The sequence below is a fragment of the Somniosus microcephalus genome, chromosome 4, assembly GCF_052327205.1.
Source record: "Somniosus microcephalus isolate GS21.2 chromosome 4, FLI_Smic_1.0, whole genome shotgun sequence".
NCBI classification, from domain to species: Eukaryota; Metazoa; Chordata; class Chondrichthyes; order Squaliformes; family Somniosidae; genus Somniosus; species Somniosus microcephalus.
This window is the reverse complement of record NC_140990.1, coordinates 23320928-23331086: the sequence shown is the minus strand read 5'-3', so window position 1 is coordinate 23331086 and position 10159 is coordinate 23320928. Positions and strand designations below refer to the sequence as shown.

Genomic DNA, 10159 nt, shown 5'->3' with positions numbered 1-10159 from the left:
ACACGGACATAATATGCCCCAAATCCGAGCCCAAGCTGCAGCCTGGTTTGACCCCAGTAGCCCCCAGACCACCGAGGAAACGGTGATCCGCCAGCTCACGATAGCATTTAAAAATAATAAGGGTATCGAGATGCCCCAACCCAAGGGGAAAGTCCATGAGGTTAAACCTGGGGGCCAGAATAAGAAAGAGTGGCACCAGGAGGGGAACCATCCCTCCCAGGCTAAGTTAAATTGTTACAGATGCGGGAAGGAGGTTCACTGGCACAAGGATTGTAAGAATCCCTGGAAGGAGAATAAGGGGAAGAATTCATCAGCCCCAGCCCAAAAGGCAGAGTCAGGTATCCCTTCCGCTGCGATCGAGCCACTCTTGGAGTCGATACGCTCTCTCCTCCTGACCAGCCAGGGGAAAATAGCAGCCACCACCAGTGATTTTACCCCGTCTGCCCCAGCCCACTCCCAGCAATGACTAGAACCAGCGCAGCCTGTCGACCTGTGTCTCCGCGAAAATGCTGAGGGGAGCAGGCCCTATGTTAAGATGGGGATGAAGACGGTGCAGGGGAGATATTCGGTGGACACTGGAGCTTCCAGCATGGTGGTCCATTCGGAAGACCTGACCAATTCGACCCTGGTCTAACAAGGTCCCATTTAGCTTAATGGGATCCACAGGGAACGAGCAGGCTGGGGAAAGGGCAAAGCCTTTGGCCATAGATTTAGGATCCCTCCATACCACGTGGGAGGGTAACCAAAAGACCAACGGGGTGGCCAAGCAGGGGGACAGGGAAGGAGAGTTCTGGGACCCCTGTAGAGCAGGCCCGGTAGCAGCAATCCGGGACAAGGGAGGCACACAAGGGATAGCTTTGGCCCCAGACCAAAAGCAGGTCCAAGCTCAAGATTCCACCTTTAAGGCCGCCCTGGTAAGGAGAAAGAATTTAGAACAGGGTTACTGGCAGGCTGCTAGTTATATTAAACGATGTAAGTTGTTTAAACCCGAAAAGAAAAAGCAGCCAGTTGGGACAAGGTCTGAGGATAGAGATCCTCAGCCCGCAGTGGGTACAAGCTCACAGGCTGCGCAGGCAGGTGCTATGGCTTGTGTCAGGCGAGGAGCCATTCCGCCCACTGTTCAGGACACTCCCCCAAACCTCTGGGATTCAGATGGGGAGGAGTCCGAGCGCGATAATCCCGCCCCCGACCCAGGTTTGGAACCTGGGGGCGGAGACTCACAACCTGCTGCAACAGGCGGCGAAAGGTTACCTGCCCTCAGCCCAAGTTTGGGAGAGGTGAAACCTGAGGGAGAGGACCCCCAGCCAGCGGTCGTGGAAAACCCACAGACCGCGCTAGCAAAGGCTGCGGTCCAAGCCAAAGGTCCACCCGCCAAGAAAACCCCACCAGTAGCCCTCCCTAGAAGGTCCCCTCGGACACCCCAGCCCAGAAAGGTATGGTCACCGTCTCCCCAGCTTAAAACGACAACCTCCCGAGTTAAAGAGAAGTCGGAAGACAAAGGTCCCCAGCTGGCAGCTACAGACTGCAAGGGACCAGAAGTGCAGGTCAGTGCAGCCACGCCGCAGGGAGCAGCCTGCAGCAGCCCAAACAGGGATTAGGCTGGCTGCCCGGAGATGGGCGGCGGATGTATATAGTTTAGGTAGTATAACTTTTAAGTTTATATAGTGTTAAGCTTAGGGTGTTTAATTTAATTCTAATTAAGATGATGGTTAGTTTTAAGTAATCTGCTCAGAGTGTGTACATTTGAGTCGAGGTCGCAAGACCCGACCATGCTTCACCCAAGCCAGCGAATCTCTCGGGAACCTGGCTGTGTGCTTCTATATCTTTTACAGGAAAATTTACGGAATGAAGGGGGCGTAATCCTACTCGCCCTGATAGGACTGAGCTTCGGAAGGAGAGGTGACGTGGAGGATTCCCATCTCTATGGGTGCTCCGGAGACAGCGCCGATAGCGATCGATGGGAGCGGTGAACGGGAATAGAGGAGAATCTTACCAATTATGGGAATAGTAGTCATAATGCCAGTTATGGGTAGGACAGCCCGACCCGCACCGGTATACAGGGTGGAGAACATTGGAATCATTCAAGGGGGTACACACATTGGTTTTGCAGTGGTCCCATCCTATGTCATAAAGTGGGAGCACGCTATGACAGGTACTGACCTCTCGGGGTGCCGTAGCCGGGGAGCACACATCATCCTGTGTCCCCAGCACTTGAATGCCTATTCGAAACCACAATGCGGGTTCAGAGCTGCTGACGCGAAACCTATAAATTTTACCATGGAAGCCATGGCACAAGGCCATGTTCCCCCGCAGGTAGCATATATAGGAGGTGGGACATGTTGCATCACCACAGGAGCGTCTCACTACCAGCACGGACAGCACAGCTGGTGCGCGGTGAGTGACAGCAGCTTCTGTTTCAAACCCGAGGCAGAAGTTCAAGTGGCACAGATACGAATTGTCCCCATTCCTGAACCATCCACTGTTCACCTCACTGTGGAGGAGAGTTTTACCCACCTCCAGAAATATGTCGCCCACTTCGGTTACCCGATTCCCCCTCTCCCAGAGCGCCTTACCAAATTATTAAAAGCCGTTCTAGCATCACAAAAGCACTTCTGCACTTTGGAACAGAAGGCTGTGCAGATAGGGGCCGACATTTTAGATATTATGACCCCGCCCTGGTGGGACGTTTTTGAGAGTATAGAGGTCCCCTGCTGGATTCGAATGGCATCCCACATCTTAGTAGCCTTTCAGCTAGGGGTCGTCCACTACCTGGTTTGTGTCCAGTGTAGGAGAAAGGGTCCTGGGGTAGAATTTAAAGTAAAAGGGTTGTGGAAGGACCAGTATGCCCGGGTGGAAGAAGAAACACCCATGTGAGTTTTGTGTCATATCACTGCCGAGTGATGGCAGATCCGTTTGCTATTTTTAATAAAGCTCGTTCCTTCCATTTGCTATTTTTAATAAAGCTCGTTCCCTCCATTTGCTATTTTTAATAAAGCTCGTTCATTCCGTTTGTTATTTTTAATAAATATGTTTTTTTGGCCTGATGTTTATTTTTATTAAAGGTTGTGTGTTGCAATGAAGTTTTATGATGTCCCAAGTAGTGCAGGGGTGTTGGACCCCCTCCGTGCTTGGACTATTGTAACAGATAGTAATTGTTTCTATCGATAGATGCCTGTCGTGCATGGCAGTTTTCTCTAAGTAAGGGGAATGTATGTGTCGGGGGATCGTGAATAGATAAATATAGGGGAAGCTTGTTTGTGGGGGGTCAGAAATTTGCTCACCTTGATTGGACACTTCAAGCAAGTTTCAGTATCCTAGGGGGGACTGAAAGGATTCGCAAATTTCATGTCTCCCCTGAAGATTTACTTTTGGCTTATTGGAGAAACCCTGGCTAGACTGAGTTTAAAACCCAGGGCTCCAGGGCTCAACAAGATGGCTACGGTCAACCTCATGACCAAGGCCTGTAAGTTTCAGTTTGGGCTGACAAAGAAGGAACTTTCCAGAAATTAGAAGGCAGACAAACCTTCTGCATTTATGCATGAGAAGCAAACCAGTGGCATTCGGGCTTCTGATTAAAACCCATCAAGGCCGTTTGCACAGTCAATCAGTATGTAATAGCTGCGTTCAGACCTTTGTTAGAGGACATCAGCACTGTTTGCAAACGATCAACGGGGCATTCAAGCTGGAATGGCCCCATCACGAAACCAGTGGGTCAAAGGGAAACACTTATGAGACGTTCAAAAACCAATTAACCGGCCATCCAGGTCGATGGGCCCAGATCGGATTCCTTTGTATAAGCTTCAACACGTCCAGGTCAGACAAAGGAACAAGCTGATCTGGCGGGAGATAAGGACTCCCAGGAGGGGTATAACTAGTCCCTCGGGAAGCCATCTCTCTCTCGCCTCGCCTCCAGTGCCCTGCCGTATCATCAACCCAGCGAGGGGATCATCGACGAAGAGCCCGTCCAGGGAATTAGGACAACCGCAGCTACATTTGAATTACTGGGGTATCTCTGCTCTGGGGCGGTGAAAACCTAAAAACGTCGACAGGCAACAGGGCACGGAGCAGGCGTTTCAACATCCTAGACTGGTGAGCATCAATTTTCTGGCCCATCACAAGATAACCTAGATAGGTGTAAAGGGTGGGAGTTAAGGGGATTGCTAAAATTGTCATTTTAGTCATTTTCTCTCGATGTGTCCGTTTCTCCTCCCCTGCTAAGTGTAATTGTGTTGCATCCATAGTGATTTTCTCTGTATAGTAATTATTTCTCTATTTTAATAAACATTGGTTTTCTTTGCACCAAACCACTGGTCTCGTTTGTCTATATCGCTACTCGTAAATAAGTCCGGTGCTCAGAACTAAAAAGGGGGAAGCGGTTCGAACCACATGGGGCTGGGGTAGCTCAGGCACACGACTGACTGACCAGACAAAAAACCCCAAACCAAAACCCCCTACAGATTACACAAACTAGGGTTGAATTCCCTGGAATTTAGAAGGTTAAGGGGTGATCTGATTGAAGTTTTCAGGATATTAAGGGGAACAGATAGGGTAGATAGAGAGAAACTATTTCCGCTGGTTGGGGATTCTAGGACTGGGGGCATACTCTAAAAATTAGAGCCAGACCTTTCAGGAGTGAAATTAGGAAACACTTCTGCACACAAAGGGTGGTAGAAGTTTGGAACTCTCTTCCACAAACAGCAATTGATGTTAAGATGAATTGTTAATTTTAAATCTGAGATTGATAGGTTTTTGTTAACCAAAGGTATTAAGGGATATGGGCCAAAGGCGGGTGTATGGAGTTAGGTCACAGATCAGCCATGATCTCATTGAATGGCGGAACAGGCTCGAAGGGCTGAATGGCCTCCTCCTGTCGTATGTTCCTAGTGATTTGTAAAGGTTTAGTGTAACTTCCTTGTTTTTGTATTCAATGGCCCTATTTGCGAAGCCACGTATCCCATATGCTTTCTGAACTGCCTCACCAACTTGCCGTGGCACTTTCAAAGATTTGTGAATATGGACCCCCAGGTCCCTCTGCCCTTGCACCCCCTCAAAATAGTCCCATTTAGATTATACGGCCTCTCCTTGTTGTTTCTCCCAAACTGCATCACTTCTCACTTATCCTCATTTAATTTCATCTGCCTTGTGTCTGCTCATTTCACAGTCTGTCTCTGTCCTTCTGAAGTCTGCTACTACTATGCTCACTATTTAATATGTTGCCAAGTTTTGTATCATCCGTAAACTTTGAAATTATACACCTATACTGATGTAATCCCCCAAAGTGCGGACCAAGTGATATACATGGTCGATGTCGCTGGCTTGTTGTAAGAAAGACAGACCCAATAATTGAAGTCAAAACGGTTTATTCAGGCCTGGGGAGATAATGCTCTTGCATCCCCACACAAGGCTCCAACTCCACCGAACCTCTTGAGATTCACACAGTTATACACATTTTCCAAGACCTCCTAATCCAGAGGTCCAATCGATTTAAAAGTCTATACATTAATCACTAACTAGGTGTGTATAACTTATACAAAATAGCCTATAGGATAAATTTCACTTTTCACTGAAGGGGCCTGTAGACCCTCTGATTTCTTGGAAATGAGTCATCCAGGACATGTGATTTCTGAGAAACGAGTCATTCCTCTCCTGGCCACTACTAAGTTTCGTTTTCCAGAAAAGGGTTATGTCGGTGTCTCTTTTTGTAAGTTTCATCTCTCTAAACTGGTATGGTCATTTCTGCAATTAAACATAGAATAATTAGTACATTTCATCTTTAAACATTCTGTGGCCGCAATTGTGTTCTACTAAACATGCCCTGTTATGCTCAATTTTAATATCTTACTTCAGTCCCCCCTTTTGACCTTTTGGACAACTGTTCCAAAACAGGTCAACATGTATTTCCACTGCCTGGTGTCTGCCAAAGCGTGCACTCCCTGGCCTTCTACCAGTCTAGGTTATACATGTATATATCCTATCGATTTGGAGGCCGACTTCCCCCCCTGTGGTATGGTGGTCTTTCCTTTACGGTGGGCTTTCCTTTAGGGTGGTCTTTCCTTTATGCACTCCTTCCGGTGTAACCATTCCCGGGGCCCCTTAGACCCTGCATTAATGGTTTAGGCTTTCCGCTTAAGCTTGTCCCTCATTCCAGCGTTGGATGTGTGACGTGCCAATTCGAGACTGTCATCACACACCAATCCTCATTCACCACCCTCCTTCTGCCACCCTCCTTCTGCCACCTCCATCTTACGGTTGGCCGGCCCGGTCCTTAATTACCATACCCAATTAATCCCTCCTAATTTCAGGGCTTCCTATCACGTCGTACACCATTTGCCTTGGAGAGGCGGGGGAGTTGTCCATTCTTAACTTCGCTACCTGCCCCTCCTCAGGCTCGACTTCTTTCACTGCACCAATATCGGCCTTACTCATTCTGGTACAGAGGCACTGGAGCAGTAAAAATACACAATATATCGTAATAACAATCATGAGGAATATCATTATGCCTTGTATCACTGAGGCGCCCAAAGTCCCTGACCATCCTGATCCCCAATTATCAAAATATGAGGAAGTGGGTGAGTTTCCTCTAATGTTGTACTAATGTCTTTCTGTTGTCTTCTTTAAGTCTTCTTCTATTTTATGATAATATACTTTAAAATTTCCTTCGTTTCCTGCCGTAACTTCTGGCAAGCTTCCTCTAACTTAGGAATTGCCTTGGGCTCTGGTATGACATAAGTTTCAACCCTTTTTAGTAAGTCTCATATTATCAAATGACCAGGTTTTCCTATCTGTATAGGTATCTTTAGACCAAAACAACGGTTTGGTTGGGGAATGGTACAAGCCATATCTTGATATTCATATTTCTGTTCAGTTGTGGTGACACAACAGGTCCCATTGTTCCTTGGTGCTACCCTTGTCCGGTGTATCCCCCTTGGGTGTACCTCGAGGGTGCAATTGGTAATTTTCGCAAATCCGCACTCGGATGTGTCTCCCTCGGTGGGGGGGCGTGTGCACACCCATGTCCTTCCCTTGTGGTGGCACCCGTCCACTACCACCCCCCTTTAGGTTTCATTCTTCTGTTTATTATCTTCATCCCTTTCCCAAAGCGCCTTGGTAGGGTCATCATGATATTTAACCCACTTTCCCTTTGTACTTCTCCTATATTAATCACATTGTATAGGGGTTGTCCCCCTTCTGGGAATTGTGGGATGGCCAGTACAAAGCCAATCATCTTAGTCCATGGGGTCAGACAATCGCCTACCCAGTATACTTGTCCCATTTTACATCCTTTGCATAGGCTTTTATTTGTGTCAATCCAAGGTTCCAGATCCTTATTAGTAATCCAATCAGGGATCTGTTCATTATTTATTTGCCTCATGTTATGCTGAGCATTCGACAATAGCCATGAGCCCTACATGGCACATATATTAGTTCCTTATCGGTTTGGCGAGAAGCATTATTAAGTCTATCAATAATTGTATTGATTGTTTCTGCATGGGGGGCTACTATCTCTTCCACCCCCGACAATTGCATTATTGTTTGGTTTCCCTGCCAGTGTCAATTGCTGGCTATTTCCAGTAGCTTGTTTTAGTAACTTCTCTATTTTTGCTTGTAATTCTTCTAGTCCTTCGTTTACTCCTTCTATATCCAAGCTATTAACTGTTGCTAACCTGGCTGCATACCCTGCTCCGGTCGTTTCCAATACTCCCCGTTTCTTACATCTTTGTACGATAGATTTTTCCTGTGGACCCTCTAATTGTTTTACCCACAGGGAGTTCCATGTTTGTTTTGTATCTCAAAAGTACTCATATTAATGGCAAGCTTAGTAACTCTATGTGCTACACTAAAATACACCTCATCCTGTGTTCTCCTTCTTACTAATCCCCCTCGATAATGGCAATACTTATGTTCATCCCTAGGATCAAGGCGAGGATGCTCCATCTCATTCCGGACGTCCAATGTTCCTATAATTACAAAAAGGGGGCTGGTCGTCACCAGCCAGTTAGAATTATTCTGCTCTTATCCATTTTATCAGTTCAAAATGCTGTACATCTGGTTCGTTTCTTGTTCTGTGGTTCTGTCCCCAGACATACCTGAAGATGCAAACTATGGCATATAACATTGTCATCGGACCTGTGAAGGGGCAGTGACCGGCGGCAGTTAAAAGCGGCGGCAGATTCAAATCGGCGGCAGTTGCGAGGTGAGGCCCGATCAGAGCATCAGACCTGTGAAGGGGCAGTGACCGGCGGCAGTTAAAAGCGGCGGCAGATTCAAATCGGCGGCAGTTGCGAGGTGAGGCCCGATCAGAGCATCGGACCTGTGAAGGGGCAGTGACCGGCGGCAGTTAAAAGCGGCGGCAGATTCAAATCGGCGGCAGTTGCGAGGTGAGGCCCGATCAGAGCATCGGACCTGTGAAGGGGCAGTGACCGGCGGCAGTTAAAAGCGGCGGCAGATTCAAATCGGCGGCAGTTGCGAGGTGAGGCCCGATCAGAGCATCGGACCTGTGAAGGGGCAGTGACCGGCGGCAGTTAAAAGCGGCGGCAGATTCAAATCGGCGGCAGTTGCGAGGTGAGGCCCGATCAGAGCAGTTTAAAAGCTCACCTTTCGCGGGGTTTTTCTTTCACAGCTGGTGCAGTCGGGAGAGCAGGAGGCCAGTAACTCTTATATAGGTGGAGCTGTTGCTAAGCCCGAAACACTACAGTGTAGTGTCTCCCACCCTTCCACCTCCTCTAACCTTTTAGGGGTTAGGGGAAGTTGAAAAGGTAGGTTCAATTTATTTTATTTCAGGAGCCTAACCTAGGTGGAAAAGGTTCCAGGACAGGAGGCGGCAGTGAAAATACAACACCAGAAAACAGGTAGGTGACTGGTTGGTGAGTACTTTCACAAACTTATTCTAAGTAGAATTCAATAATTAAGCTAAATCGTAGTAAATAAAAGGGTATTGTAAGGGTTAAGCCATGGAAGGGCAGCTCGGACCCGTGTCATGCTCCTCCTGTGCCATGTGGGAAATCAGGGACACTGTCCCTGACAACTATGTGTGCAGGAAGTGTGTCCAGCTGCAGCTCCTAGCGGACCGCATGGCGGCGCTGGAGCTGCGAATGGACTCACTCTGGAGCATACGCGATGCTGAGGATGTTGTGGATAGCACATTCAGTGAGTTGGTCACACCGCAGGTAAAGGCTAGCTCAGACAGTAAATGGGTGACCAAAAGGCAGGGTAAAGGCAGGAAGGTAGTGCAGGAGTCACCTGCGGTCATCTCCCTCCAAAACAGGTTTACCGTTTTGGGTACTGTTGGGGGAGATGACTTATCAGGGGAAGGCACCAGCAGCCAGGTTCAGGGCACCATGACTGGCTCTGCTGCACAGAAGGGCGGGAAAAAGAGGGATAGGGCTATAGTGATAGGGGATTCAATTGTAAGGGGGATAGATAGGAGTTTCTGTGGCCGAGACCGAGACTCCAAGATGGTATGTTGCCTCCCTGGTGCAAGGGTCAAGGATGTCTTGGAGCGGGTGCAGAGCATTCTGAAGGGGGAGGGGGATCAGCCAGTTGTCGTGGTACATGTAGGTACCAACGATGTAGGTAAAAAGAGGGAGGAGGTCCTACAAGCTGAATTTAGGGAGTTAGGAGCTAAATTGAAAAGTAGGACCTCAAAGGTAGTAATCTCTGGATTGCTACCAGTGCCACGAGCTAATAAGTTTAGAGAGAGTAAGATAGATAAGCTAAATACGTGGCTTGAGCAGTGGTGCAAGGGAGAGGGATTTAAATTCTTGAGGCATTGGAACCAGTTCTTGGGGAGGAGTGACCTGTACCAAGGGGACGGTCTACACCTGAACTGTGAGGGAGCCGATGTCCTCGGGGTAATATTTTCTAGGGCGGTTCGGGAGGATTTAAACTAATTTGGCAGGGGGATGGGAACCTAGGTAGTGGAAAAGAGGGAAGTCATATGAAGTCAGAAATAGATGGTAGAAAGGTGAGAAGCAATAAGCAAAGGAGAGAAACACAAAGGGCCAAAGTAATTCATAATGAGAGTGTGAAAAAAGCAAGCCTGAAGGCTTTGTATCTTAATGCTAGAAGCATTAGGAACAAGGTGGATGAATTAGTTGTGGAAATAGAGGTAAACAAGTATGATTTGATTGGGATTACAGAAACGTGGCTGCAGGGTGGG

The 10159-nt window shown here is 47.9% G+C and overlaps 1 long non-coding RNA gene across 1 annotated transcript; it reads right to left on the bottom strand.

The window, feature by feature from the left end:
* Positions 1 to 5343: 5343 nt before the first annotated feature.
* Positions 5344 to 8948, bottom strand: LOC147118419 (uncharacterized). The gene is made up of 2 exons (XR_015077906.1): positions 8088 to 8948; positions 5344 to 5736 (listed from the first exon to the last, which is right to left on the bottom strand). It is a non-coding gene; the product is annotated as an uncharacterized LOC147118419 (long non-coding RNA).
* Positions 8949 to 10159: the final 1211 nt, after the last annotated feature.